This window comes from Copidosoma floridanum, unplaced genomic scaffold (genome assembly GCF_036245765.1).
Source record: "Copidosoma floridanum isolate Cflo_tuat_1 unplaced genomic scaffold, Cflo_Japanese_pri ptg000004l, whole genome shotgun sequence".
NCBI classification, from domain to species: domain Eukaryota; kingdom Metazoa; phylum Arthropoda; class Insecta; order Hymenoptera; family Encyrtidae; genus Copidosoma; species Copidosoma floridanum.
Window position 1 is genome coordinate 7,203,784 of NW_028321881.1, and position 15,594 is coordinate 7,219,377.

The 15,594-nt window shown below is 32.9% G+C and overlaps 1 protein-coding gene across 2 annotated transcripts in view; it reads right to left on the reverse strand.

Annotated features, from left to right (window-relative positions):
• grp (serine/threonine-protein kinase grp) overlaps positions 1-15,594 on the reverse strand; it is a 212,188-nt gene that overhangs the window by 142,723 nt on the left and 53,871 nt on the right. The window lies entirely within an intron of this gene.

Here is a 15,594-nt window from a genome sequence, read left to right on the forward strand (position 1 = left end):
TATTATGCACAGAGGGGATAAGTCCAGCTTTACATCTGTCTCTACAAAAAATAAGCAAACAAAATCTGTAAATAACTTGACTAACTCCTTTACTGTACAAAACCAAGCTCAGATTTCTTCAGAGTCTAGTGTGAATGTACAGTCATGTAGTAGTAATAAAATCGTCTCACCCAAGGTGCTTTTAGCTACTGCTCGTGTTTTCGTGTATGCCACTGATGGATCTCGCATATTGGTACGAGCTCTCATGGATCAGTGCTCACAGAGTTGTCTTATTACTAAATCTCTTTGTGATATGCTGCATTTGAAACCGAGATCAGTAAGTACGACTCTGTCAGGAGTGGGTGGACTAATTTCCATGGACGCTAGTAAGTCTGTTGCTTTCAAATTTAGGCCTCATTTTGAGTCTGGTTTTGAGCACTTTGTTGATGCGTTAGCCGTGCCAAAAATTTCTTCCTACGAACCACCTCTAGGTAGTTGTTTGGCAAATTTAGATCATGGGAAGGATGTAATTCTAGCAGATCCAGAATTTTACAGTTTAGATAAAATTAATATTTTGTTAGATGCATCTGTCCATGCAATTATTATCGGTCAGGAAGTTCGCAAATTAGCCCCTGACTACCCAATTGCCTCTGCTTCGCAAATTGGTTGGTTGTTGTCGGGTCAGATACCCTTTGGTTCAGGATCCAACTTGTCACAAAAATTATTAGTTATGGTTAATGTTGAGGAAACTCAGCTTAATGAGTTAGTTCAGCGGTTTTGGATTATTGAGGAACCTCTCAAGCCTCGAAAAATTTTGAGTAAAGACGAGATAGCCTGTGATGAGATTTTCATCAATTCACATTCTCGAGATTCTACAGGCAGTCATGTTGTACGGCTTCCTTTCAAAGTTAATCCCAAAACTTTTCCTGAACTACAAAGACAATCGTACCAATCAACGTTGGCAGTTTTTCACCATTTAGAACGGAGGTTTGTGATAAATAAGTCTCTACATGATGCTTATTAAGCATTCATGTCTGATTATTTATCTTTGGGCCATATGAAGGAATTACCGGTTGACAAATAAGCAGCTTGTTATCTACCTCATCATAGAGTTTTTAAAAACATCAAGTTGCGAGTAGTTTTTAATGGATCAGCTTCTTGTAATTCTAGTTCCTCGCTCAATTCCATTTTACACTCTGAAGAGAATTTGTTGCTTAGCTTATTTGATATTATTATTAGATGGAGATTTTACCGATTTGTCTTTACTACTGACATTGAGAAAATGTTCCGACAAGTTTTGGTAGCTCCTGAAGATCATGAGTTTCAGGCCATAGTATGGAGACCTAATGCATCTGTACCTATTCGATCTTACGTCTTAAACACTGTTACATTTGGTTTGACAAGTTCACCTTACTTGGCCACACGTGATTTAAGACAACTTGCCAAGGATTACACTGAATCTTATCCTATAGCTGCTCAAGTTTTTTGTGAAGACTTCTATGTGGATGATTGTTTGTCTGGTAGCCATACGTTAGAAGATGCTAAGTTTAAATGTCAGCAACTAATTGAATTGTGTGAATTAGGTCAATTTCCACTGAGAAAATGGTCAGCCAATTCATCTGAGTTGATAGCTGAGTTACCAGTAAGCCACTTATCTAGTAAGCCAAAGATCCTAAGTGATGATGAACCAATTGTTTCTGTTTTAGGCTTGTATTGGAATCCTAGTAGTGACGAGTTTCGATTTTTCGTTACAGTAAACGTTGACACACCCGTTCGCTGGACCAAACGTACTTTGTTAGCGCATTTGTCAAAATTTTTTGACCCTTTAGGATGGTTGGCTCCAACGACAATTTTTGCTAAAATACTATTTCAATCTCTTTGGTTGTTGCAAGTGTCTTGGGATGATTCTCTGTCACCTGATTTGGTTAAAACCTGGACTCATTGGTTAAATGAAACACCTTTGTTGAACGAAGTTCGAATACCTAGATGGAATCATTTTTCGCTAGACTGTGAATCTCTCGAACTTCATGGTTTTGCCGACGCTTCTAAAAACGCCTATGCAGCGGCTGTTTATTTACGCGTTGTACGCGAGGGTGAGATATTTGTACATCTTCAATTAGCCAAAACGAAAGTAGCCCGATTAAAGCGCTAAGTATTCCAAGACTAGAGCTATGTGCTGCAGAATTGTTATCCACAGTAGTTAGTCATTTCGTTGATGTTAATTCATTGAAAGAAATACCAGTTACATGTGGTCCGATTCTAGGAATGTAATATATTGGCTCAATGGACTTCCTTCCAAATGGCCAGTTTTGATAGCTAATAGGTGTTCAAAGATTCATGAATTGACTCCATATGCTAAGTGGCATTATATCACGTCAAAGCAAAATCTAGCTGATGTAGCTTCTAGAGGTGTTCTTCCGGGCCAATTGCTGAATCAAATATTATGGTTTCAGGGCCCTAAGATTCTTCATGAATTGCACCCTAATTATCCAGAGTTTGGAGTAGAAATGATTGCCCCAACCTCTATAAATGTAAATAGTTCAATGCCTTCTGTAAATAGTTTTGTAAATAGTTCTGAGTCCTTTTATATGACTCTAATAACTCGTTGTTCCAAGTGGGAACGGTTGCTAAGAGTAACAGCATATTGCCTTCGTTTTCCTTACCGTTATTTACATAAAGTTAAACAAAAGAATTCATATTTACATATAGCTGGAGATCTTAAGCCCCCTTTACAGGCTAGTTTACAGTTTATAGACTTGTATACTTTTATTGAAGTTGACTCGATTCACCTTTAACATCAGAAATTGATTGTGGTAGACTGTGTCTAGTTAATCAGCATCAACAATGTCACTTTTCCGCTGAGTTCAAGGTACTAACTCAAAATCAAGATCGTAGTTTAGAAGACAGCTTACCACTACTTCGATCTAGCCGTTTGCTTAATCTTACGCCGTTTATAAACTGCGGATTGATAAGAGTTGGGGGTAGATTGAGTAGAGCCCTACTTGATGATGATGCCAAACATCCCTTGATACTAACAGATAGAGATCAGTTGACATTCATGCTTATTGACTATTATCACCGATCAACTTTACATGGTGGAGTGCAGTTGACGATTATTACACTCCGTCAAACGTACTGGATTGTAAGTGGTAGACGGACTGTAAGAGCTGAGCTTACTCGTAGCATCACTTGTAAAAGATACAAGTCTAAACCACAAACTCAGTTAATGGGAGAATTGCCTTGTTCTCGTATTACTCAGAGTCCTCCTTTTCAGAAATCAGGGATCGATTATGCTGGCCCTTTTCCAATACGCTTGTCAAAACACAAGGGTAAAGGAACTTTCAAGGGTTACATTGCAGTTTTCATCTGCATGTCAACTCGTGCAGTACATCTTGAAGTTGTGGAGGATTATACAAAGGAGGCATTTATAGCTGCCTTTAACAGATTTATTTCTAAGAATTGTAGAATAGAGGCATGCCTCAACTCTCGGCCCTTGGCTCGCCTTAATGATGATTCCTCTGAGCTTGATCCTCTTACCCCTGCTCATTTTTTGATCATGAGGTCTTCATTTCTTGTGCCAGAGCCCAATATTTCTACTGAAAAGGTATCGCCACTTGAACGCTGGAAGCTAGTGACACAATCTCTTCAAGTCTTCTGGAAAAGGTGGTCACTTGAATACCTTTCTACTTTACAAAGTCGTTGCAAGTGGTTGAATCCTCAACGCTCGGTTAAGCCTGGTGATCTCGTGCTCATAAAAAACGTGTCTTCTCCACCTGGTAAATGGCCTTTAGGCATGGTTGTTGAAGTCTATAAGGATGCCAAGTCTCTTGTCAGAGTTGCCAAGATTAGAACCGTTTCATCTAGTTTTGTAAGGCCAATACACAAACTAATATTATTGCGTACCGTATTTGAGCTTGAGTCAGGACACAATAATAATTAGTCTTATTTAGATTAATTTATTTTCTTTAATTTACTATTATGATTATTAAATCTTATATCTAAAAGTTACAAAAATTGCGAAAATATATATAAAATTATCAGTAATTTGTTTGTTAGTTTTTTTTTAATTTTATTTTTCGAATTATTTGCTATTGTACGTGGAAAGCGTTCCACTGCTTTAAACACATGATACTTAATTGTATGTTATTCCATCCGCCTGTCCATCAACCTTGGGACTATGTAAAACATCAGTATTACTGATTGTTACCGGCTGAATGTCATTATATTAAAAAAAAAAAAACCTTTCATTATTTAGAATTTTTGTAAGTGGAATGCGATCCACCCTTTTGCCCTTCTAAGACTTGTTATTGATATACATTCGTTACACTTCTGTCTATCAACCTTGGGACTATGTGCAACATCAGTAAAATTATACTGATGTAAATAGAAGATTTAGTTTATGAGATTTGTCAGCCTCAAACGCCCTTTTCAGTAAGTCGCTTTGCGCTCGTGTTTATAATTTTCACGTGTATCGTTTTATGTAAGATTATTGTAACGAAAACGATTCACAATTTAGATTGACACGTAATTACTCAGTTTGACTCAAAATATTAGTCTGCCTTTTTTTATCTTGCATGTAAGCAAGTATTTTGACTTGTTAAGGTAGAATTAAATAGAGAGATTGTTTTTTATAATAAACGGCTAAAGTGTTCAAAAGTGTGTTGTGCATTATTACAGTGTCCTTTAATTACATCCTTTTTCACGCTCCCCCAAATCTGGCGTGCGATATAAAAAAAATATACAGTCCACTATCTTACTGAGTTCGATTTCGAACAGTTATTATTATCATTTTTATTATTATTATTATTATTATTATTATTATTATTATTATTATTATCATGATCAAAACAATATTTAGAGTAATAAGTGCTACATCTTTAGTCGCCTGACGGAAACATCAATCAAAAAAACCATTGGATCAACAAAATAAGAGAGTTCATTAGGATATTTTTTTTTGGATGGTTTTTTGTTAAATCCTTAGGATAGACACATATTTTTAAATTCTCCGGTAATCCTGAGTCTGAAACAATAATTTCTCTACATCCAGCAGTTAAAAATTTAAAGTTGGTATATTTTTTTTTACTTTTTCTTCAAAAAACCATTTTATAGTTAGGAATTTTTTTTACATAAGCAATTTGATTTAAGTATTTATAGTTTTTAGGTTTAAGCCTTTTTTGTAATGAAAGTCAAGATTTTTGTGTGATTTTTAATCAGGATATTGTTCTTACATACATTTAATTCTTGTTTAGTTGCCACTTGATCGCCTATATGTGTATGATTAATCATATATCCTTGAATAATTATGTTATAAATAGATTTAACTTTTTGTTCTATCTTACAACTTAGAAACTATGGAAAACTAAACATATAATTGTATTATTTAATCAGTATTCTAAGGTTTTATCATAAAAAAGAAAATTTTTCAGTTTCTTGTCATATTCACTGAAAGGAATCAAAAAGTTTTTGCCATTGTAACAACAGCTATATTCCTCACGTTTTTCAGTCCAAAACTTTACTGAAGAATACTTACATTTGTAACTCATTTCACCGTAGCAAAAAAGGTTCCACTTGGGATTTATTATATGATTATTCGTTGTACTAAAACGATCATAATTCTTATTACGATGAGTTTTTATTATTTTTTGAACTTTTTTTTTTTTTGATAAATCATATGTATAATTTCTTAAATTCTTTTTTTTTATGTTTGAAATTTTGAAAAGTCTTGAAAGTAACTATACCAAAATAAATGTCACCAGAAAATGATATACTTAATTCTTAATGACTAGGATAATTACCAAAAATTATAGCGTGACTTAAATCTTCAATTGTTATTTTAATGTATACATGGAACATTTTTACAAAACATTGAATTTCAATTGCAGTAGCAAAAAGTCCACTTTGTGACATCAAATCAATATAATTGTTACTAAATATTACATTTACAAAGGAATCGTTTCTATAAATGAAGCTTTTCAATATTGCCACTGAATGACAATATTTTTTACCATCATTAATAATCTTACTAGCATGAAATAATAATCATCATCACACAAGAGTATTATAAAAAAAAATTTTAATAATTTTTTTCAGTCACCTACAATTTTTTTTTTATTAAAATAACTTTTTAATTTTTTAATATTGTCGTAATTTTTGATCTACGTATAACTGTTTTTTGTTTTATTTTAATTTTATAATTGAATTATTATTCTATTTAAATCATTGGTAGTATTAAAATTTTGATATTTTAAAATATCATGATGACCTGAATAAAAGTTTCTCGTGAAAAATAAAGTCAATTTCACATCATTTTGAAATTTCTAAATGTATAAATGTTTTTTTTTCACTTTTCAAAAATACTCTAACTTTACATTTGTTAATTTCAACAATACTTTTTATTTCGTCATTTTGTAATTTTTTAACTTTATAAGGCAAAGTAGAATGATAGAGTATCTTACTGATATTTATAAAATTGGGGGGTTAGTGCGTAGGGGGGGAGGGAGCGAAGCCCCACTATTAAGAATATATATCGATGGTTGAGAGGAAGACACCAGCGTGACGTCACTCCACTTGAAATAACACGGAGTGATGTCACGCTGGAATTGTCTTCCTCTCAACCATCGATATATTCATGTAAGTATATACGCAAGTGTGTGTGCGTGTGGCTTAACTAAAGGTGACTTATGGGGACAGTCCAAATAACTTGCCAATGTAACTAACATATCCCTTAAACGCATATAAAGTCTGCATAAGTCAACTTCTTATATATATATACTAGTGGAGCTTCGCCTCCCTGCGCGCTTCGCGCGCCAACCTCCTACTGTTCTAACTGAAAAGGAGAGTCTTTATTTCATCTATTAGTGGGAAGAGGTTGGTGCCCAGAATTACGTGAGGAAAAAAAGTTTTTGATTTACATCGTAAAGCATTAGCTTTATATATAAATCAGTAAATTTCCACACCGCCCAGTAGGTACTATTGTAGTACGTTGAGAGTTTTTTTTGGAACTCTTTGTTATGTTTACAGAAAAAAGGTATACATTATTTCTTTATTGATTACATTCTGAATAACAAAAAGTTTCAATTACTTCAAACACATATAAATTATTTAAATATTATATAACATATACTTTATATTATTTTTGTTACTATTATGCATTCTATATTTTATCAATTTATATAAATGTATAGAATAGTAGTTTTCCTACGAGTTTGAAAAGTCTTTGTTTACGAACCGAGAGGTTTGCGGCCCGAGCCGAAGGCGAGGTCCGTAACGAGGTTCGTAAAGAAGACTTTTTGAACGAGTATCGGAAAACTGTTTTTTTGCCCGAGGAAGTACCAGCCTTCGAAAACCACCCGAGGGCGGCAAAAAATTTTTCATTTTCAGATTCAATGACAAACACGGAAATAAATTTTTTACAGTATTCCACACTGTAAATTTAAAAAGTCGTTTGTACTTTGTACAATTAAAATTTGATTTAAAATTAAATTTAATGTTTTTAAAACTTTTAAAAATAAACAATATAAAAGAGCGTCAAAGGGGACGGAAATTGTTTATTCAGAACTTTTTCTTATTTTCTGTATAGTGACGAGAATTTCCACATGAGAGCTTGTTCTGTAGTAATCAATAATGTTGTAAATGAATGGCAAAGTTATTATGAATTTATAGTAGGAAACGATTATTATCAAAATGTAAAAAGTAGTGATGAATATATTAACACACTGTCAAAAAGTGGAACTTATGGTACAAGTATTGAAATTAAAAGCTTCTCAGATTTATTACATGTTCACGTTATAGTTTATATCTCGAACAACGATATTCAAACATATGAAAATTCAAATAGTAATCTTAAACTAAAAATAAATCTTGGAGGAAAACTATAATAAAAAATATTGCAATTGGTCGATTAAATATTGTATCTTCAAAAGATCATGAAAGATTTTTTTTAAAACTTGTATTAAATAAAGTAACTGGTTCAACATCGTTCGAAGACATAAGAACATATAAAGGAATAACTTATGAAACTTTTAAAGATACTGCAATTTTAATGAGTTTAATAGACAATGATAAAAAAATTCATTAAATTATTAAAGAAGCAATTGCTGTTATGTTTCCATATTAATTAAGGCAATTTTTTGATTGGTCTTTAATTTCAGAAAACGTTTAAAGTTATAAAATATGGAATACATACAAAGAATTTTTTACAAAGGGTTTGCCTAATAATAAAGATAATTTAGCTCTTTGATATAATAACCAAATTTTAGAATCAAAAGATAAATCATGTGGATGCTTTTATTTACCTAGACCAAAAAAATGGAGAGTGAAAAAGAAGATATAGATGATGAAATACGTTTCAGTAAAGAACTGTTTAACTCGATGTATAAAAGTTTGAATAATAACCAGAAAAATATATTTTATATTATTTGCGAACAAAAAAATAACATTTTCTCTATAGATGGTCCTGGAGGGTCAGAAAAAACTTATTCATATGAAACGTTAATTTATTTTTGTATTTCTCAAAATGAAAAAATCATGTCAATGGCATGGACTGGCATAGCTTTAATTTTGCTTCTAAAGGGGATGACCAGTCATAGAACTTTTAAACATCCTTTATATATATAAAATAATATAGAAAGTGCATTTTTAGAATTCGAGTTGGATGAAAAGAATTAAGAGAAGTTGATTTAATTATTTAGGATCAGGCTTTAATGATTCTAAAAAAAGCATTGGAAATCGTAGACAGAACTTTAAAAGATTTATGTAATACTGAAAAATATTCTGGAAATAAATTAATTATTTAAGGAGGTGGTTTTTGTCAGATTCTCCCAGTGATAAAAAACAGTAACGGAAAAATTATACTTGAACAAACTATTAAATCTTTATTTTTATGGAACTCATTCCAAATTTTAAAATTAGATATCAATATTGGTTCTAACGATTAAGAATTTTCATTAAAAATTTTTATTAAAAATTGGGGAAGGGGAAATAAAAACTTTCAACATTCCTAAAAATTGCATCTCAAATGATGTATGTTCTTAAGGGGGCTCCTACGACTACTGCTGAGGTCAAAGACAAACAAAAAATAAAGTTTTGTTTTTCAATAAACAAATGTGTCTGAAAATCATTATGATATTTTTAATAATGTATGAAGTGGGAAAAATGATATTTATGTGTGCAGTTTAACTTTGTACGAAAAATTAATTATTGCTTTGACCAGTCTAGTGCATACGAGGGTACACCACCAGACCAGACCACCTGTGTTGGTGTAGTATAGCGATGTAATATATAGGTATATGGTATATATGTATGTCGTGAACAAGTACGTCTGCTACCCACGTGACCTCCTGACCTCCCGGACACTATTTATTTATTTCCATCACAAATATCTCGCTAAAATGGTCCTTTATCCACAATTTTTAATACAGCATATTACAGAGGAAGACTTCATCTACAAAACGTATATATTCAGTCTGCTGGGACTTTTAATTTAGGTTTATTATAAACGAAAACAAATTGTTTTTCACGCTGCCCCATAGGAACACGTGCTAATAGTTACAACTTTGAGCTCGGATTTCTCAAAATTTTGACCCATTCGAAATATAATTTAAATTTAGACCACCATCAAATTCAGTAGACTTTTATTTACAAGAAATAATACATCTCTGTTTGGGGACTTTCGCGAAGGAGCCCCCTTAAATATCTTCTAATATCTATAATTATTCGATGAATAGTGTTATACTTACATCGCATAACGAGAACACTTCTTATTTGAATAATAAAATTCTTAAAAAATTAACTGGAAGAATTAAAACTTACTATAGTATAGAAAACGCAACTTATAAAGGGGTCGATAAATCAGAAGATAATACTTATTTAAACTTTCCGGTGTAAATGTTATAACAATGTTCGTGGAGGATTACCACCTCATAAACTAAATTTAAAAATTGATACAATAGTAATGTTACTGAGAAATTGAAGTATATCAGATGGACTCTGTAATGGAACACGTTAACAAATCACAAAATTATTACAGTATAATATAGAAGGAGAAATAATAACTGGAGAGAAAAATGGAAATAGAGTCTTCATTCTAAGAATAACTTTCGACACAGGAAACTCCTTAACATTACCGTTTATTTTGTATCGTAAACAATTTCCCATTGTTGTGGCATTTGCTATGACAATAAGCAAATCTAAGGTCAAAGTTTCGATAATGTAGGTTTGTATTTAAAAAAACCCTTATTTTCTCTTGGTCAATTATATGTGGCTTTATCAAGATGCAAAAATAAAAAAAATTTATTCATTTAAGTAGAAAGGCAAAAAAATACAAAAATAGAAAATTTTGTTTGAAAAGCGATTTTTACATAATTTATTGACTGTACTTGATGATTTTTATAGATAAATCGGCAATATTTATGGTAATAAATTGAAAGTCACTTATTAATATTTCATCATTTAACAAGTGTACATTACATGATGTAAGAAAAATGGTGTGGGGGGCCTGTAGAGGGACAGGAAAAATTGTGTGGGGGGCTGTGGGTGGGCTGTAGGAGAGTCTACAGAAAAAGATAGAAAATGTCAAACTAGCGATGAAAACGGTTGAATTTCAGCTTATTTGTGGGGGGGGCTGTGGAGGGTGTATGTAGGAGGCTGTAGAGTGTCTGTGGGGGGGGATATGTGGAATGCTCCACACAAATAACTATATAATATAGGGAGATATATTTATATATAAAAGTCAAAGTAATGTTACCTTTGAATTATTCAATATTTTTATTTTTGGAAATTGTAGATGAATTTGGATTTATTGTTAAGACTAAAAGTTCAAGGCCTTATATCGCCTGAGCTAATTAATGGAAACAATATGATGGTTGGGCTGGCACATAAGCAACAACGTACAAGGTGTAACAAGTTTAGAAACAGTTGTTATTATAAAAAACAATAAGAATAATAATAATAATAATAACAATAATAATAATAATAATCATAATAATAATAATAATGATAATAATGATAATAGTAATAAAAATTTTAAAAAATGAAAAAACAATAATAGTAGTAATAATAAATTATGATTATAACTAATAAAACATAGTAATAATAAAAATAATCACAAACGGTCAATAAAAACTAACTTACGCATTGCAAAATAGTGAAACGATACATTAATGGAAGACAATTATAAATTAAAAGCAGAATTTAATAGATGTTTATGGAGGTAAGATCCAGAAATAGTTCAATTAAACAAGGATTTCAAATCGGTAGGCAAATTGTTCTATGTACGTGGTGTGGCAATATAAAATGCATCATCGTAAAAGTAAGTGCATGTATAACATTTGATCAATCGTAATAGGATTGGCCCCGATTGCCACGATCATTGGGAGGCCTAAACTGCAATCTCAATTCTAAGCATAAAGGTTTTTTAGATTTTAAAATGGAACCAAATAAACATAGAGCAAGGTATATGCAACGCTCGCGAAAAAATAAAATTCATAGTGATGTGTATGTTGGCATGATATGGTCACATTTCTTAACTACTGTAACAAATCTTTAAGCAGCTTTTTTACAGTGCGACAACTGAGTACACAAAAATTTGATAGATTTAGGAGAACACTGAAATGATATTTAAAATATTGGAAGACTAGGGACTTTACCAAGGTTAATCTCAACAAACGAGGCAAAGAATCTTGATATCTTCAGAGCCGTGTCAGTGATGCGTAACTTTTTCTAGCAGTTTTGACTGCGAAAGGGCTTCCAAGAAATTGTGTTATCAAAAATGACTCCAAGAAAATAATTTGATGCATATAATTTCATAAGTTTACTATTAAGAGAGGGTGCATTGTTAACTATACTACTGACACCAATCTTATGAGCACGAGAAGCAAACCACATTAGTTTTAGCGATATAAATATCAAAATTTTACTTCACCAATTAAAGACATAACCAAGATTAGAATTGACAATCGAAACTATATTTGAGACATCAAACACAGCACCATAACACACCAGTGAAAATTCATAAGCATATATACGGCACTTACAATGCAATGAAACTGAGGGCAAAACATTTCTAAAGAGCAAAAATAGGATGAGCCCACAGAGAACGTCTGTCAAGTTGGCACGGCACTTTTTAATAACAGCTTTCTTATTGGCACAGAAATTTTCAGTTTTTTTGCATTTAATTTGCAGTTTGAATCCCAATTTGACAGTTGTTTATTGAAACAAAAACAACTAAGGCACTGCCAACTTCACAGGAAGTTAGCAGTCCACTTACCTCTACAACGACAACTATGCCAACTACAAAATTCTGCATGGGTTTAGGAATTTGCAGTTTTTTTTGCATTTCTCCGAATAGCCCGATGTCGATTTTGCATTTATTTATTTTTTTCAAAATAACGACGTGCGCTGCCTACTTCACAGAAAGTTAGCAGTCCACTTACCTCTGCAACGATAATCAAGCCGACTGAAAAATTCTGCATGGGCTAGGAATTTGCAGTTTTTTTGCATTTCTCCGAATTGCCTGATGCCGATTTTGACAATCCTTTTATTTAAATTATCAATAACTGTACCGTTGCTTTTACCATCAAAATTGAATGCACTTTGTTTTCAAGCTTCATGTTCCAAAGCGATGACATTACAGTTCTTGGTAATAGGATTTTTCAAAAAATTTTTTGTTTATTTATATAGAAATCTTGATTTTTAAGGGATTGCTAAAAATTTTTTAGATACATGTACCGATTGCAGCAAAGTAGATCTCGATTTATATATGTCCATATTGTATCAAGAGTACAGATTCATATCGTACTAAGTGTACAGAAATCGAAATTTTTAATAAACAATTTTGCAAAGTAGCGGTGTTGGCTCAATGGTAAGAGTGCTTGGTACTGATACAACACCGTTCTAAGGGTTGTGGTTTCGATTCTCGGTGAATCCAAATTTTTTCAAAAATTTTTTTCATCGGTTTAAGTTCCTATCAAGCCATATCTGTTTCAGGGCGGGTTTTTCCGTTGAATTTTTCGTCAGAGTGATTTCAGAGTTTTTTCCTTGCCCCACAGGTATTCGGGCCTGAGTGAATGCGAAACAGTGTTAGGGCTATAGGCAGAAATAAGCGGATCCGATTCCAGGCCCTGGGACATGGAGCGCCGGCCTTACCGGTGAAGAGTGGTTCCTGCAACATGGGGCTTATCTATAGGGATGCTAATTAGCCTGGATGCGATGCTTTGGCAGAGAGCGCCGGGTTAACCGGCGAGGAGTGGAGGTCCTAAAATATTAAGTCTTCTCTGGGAAAAGGCTACACAGTGACTAGTGGTACCGATGCACCATTGGTGTGACGAGAGAGACAGCCTAACTGGCAAGGTAATTTACCGGAGAAATTTCCACTGTGGCCATGGTTATGACAAGGTATAACAATAGTTCGAAGATTGGTAAAATGGGTACAGTAATACACTTCCACATATAGGTGGTGAGTGGGTAGCCCCAGTGACTAGGCCAAAAGGGTAACGCAGTAACCTGGTAAAAAAAATTTTTTCAACAATTTTGTATTAAGCCGTCATTTAAAAATTTTGTTGTCAGACTGGGAGCAAATGTTTAAGCATATAAAAAACTGCAGCATACGCGATTCTCATTACATTTAAATCACTCCAAGCACTATTTTTAATGTTTTACTACATTTGCCTATTGTCTCATTTTTGCTTGTTAAGACGATCAAATTTTTCTTCAAAATTTTTTGTAAAACTAAATTTTTGTAAAGAATCATACCCACCAAATCTTACTGCAACACTTCTCGAGGTACTGAATAAAATCCGAAAATTTTTTTTTCACCTAACTGCTTCTCATGTTTTTTTGATCTTTTGATCTGGAATTTCGTAAACATGTTCCTGAAAAGTTACTGCATGACAGTACAATGAAAAATTCTAGATTTTTAAAGATTATTATCACATATGTATCGAGTGAACCTAGAATTTCCAGGTTATAATTTTTTTTTTTAAACCAACAAAACTTATCAACATTTGACAAAAACTGTAAGAAACTAGAGAGTCTCGGTAATAATACTGAGCTTTTAATCGAACCTTCATCCTATAGAATTGTACAGTAAGACGCCCTTACATGCAAGTGTAATTGTCTTGTTACACGTCAAAGTATCAGCAATAATTATTGATAATTTAAATAAAAGGATTGTCAAAATCGGCATCAGGCAATTCGGAGAAATGCAAAAAAACTGCAAATTCCTAGCCCATGCAGAATTTTGCAGTCGGCTTGATTATCGTTGCAGAGGTAAGTGGACTGCTAACTTCCTGTGAAGTTGGCAGTGCCTTAGTTGTTATTGTTTTTATAAACAACTGCAAGATTGGGATTTGATCTGCAAATTAAATGCAAAAAAACTGCAAATTCCTGTGCCAATCAGAAAGCTGTTAAGAAAAAGTGGCGTGCCAACTTCACAGACGTCCCCAGAGAAAACCCTGTGGGACACCAGCTACCCGATCAAGCCAACCTGACATAGACCCATCCAACAATTTAGCCGCTTGAGATCTACCTGACAAAAACGACTGAGTGCAGTAGCTAATTGAATCAGAGAAGTACATGAAGCGTTGTTTAAACAATAAAATTTTAAAATTGGCACCATCGAATGCACGTTGCGCATCAAAAATTCTCTACTGTTCCAAGTAACAATAAACACGGACCATACAATTTCGAAAGATGTCAGGTGACAATAAAAATAAAGGAATAGTTACATTGAAATGAATTAGGGTGTTCTTTCATATAGAAAAGAATCCCCCTAATGAAAAAGTTTTTTTTCTCCTTATTTTATGGTGAGCATCAAAAAACAGTAGACCAAGATGTTTTTAGAAAAGGGTGTGAGGAAAAGGTGTAGACATACCAACTAAAATAAGTATATATTATAGGAAGACTTAAACGTAATGTAATTCAACATAGCATCGAGCCTTTCTACCTCATAAACTACATTTGTTCAAATAGTTTTAATTATAATCAATTTTATTGTTATTTAAACAGAGACGAATGAAACAAAATAAACACAAATTGAATTTACTTAACAGTGGAGGTGAGATATAGACAAATATAAAAATGACAGGTATCAAAGTACAATTCCGATTTTTTAATAAAGGGGGTGGAAGATTAGCCTGTCTTGACTCTATCCGGAAGTCATTTCACAAAAAATTTTAAGATAATGTGGGAGAGAGGGGTGTAGAGGGAATATGGGGGTTAATAACTCATAATTACCCTATGATAAAGTATCTTTACAATATCATCCAAGTTTCTGTAGGGGAGCTATGGGATTAGCAAGTTAATAAATATGTATCATTCTGCTACATATTTTCACTAAGTTTCAGTGTGGGGGCCTGTTAAAGAGACACCCACAATTTGGACCAGAAAAGGGGTGTGGGCGAGTCAGAAAAAGGATAATTTTAACGTTTCCTGAAAACATTCAAAGTTTTTATAGGGGGTAGTGGGGGCACTAAACTCTCAGAAGAGAGGCATAGAAGGCTTCTGTGAGGGGTTAGCAGGGGTGTGGAGATGTGTGCACAGACCCACTAAGATAACTTTATATAATATAGAAAGATATTTATATGTACCTTCATATATTATCCAGTGATTTTGAAGAGT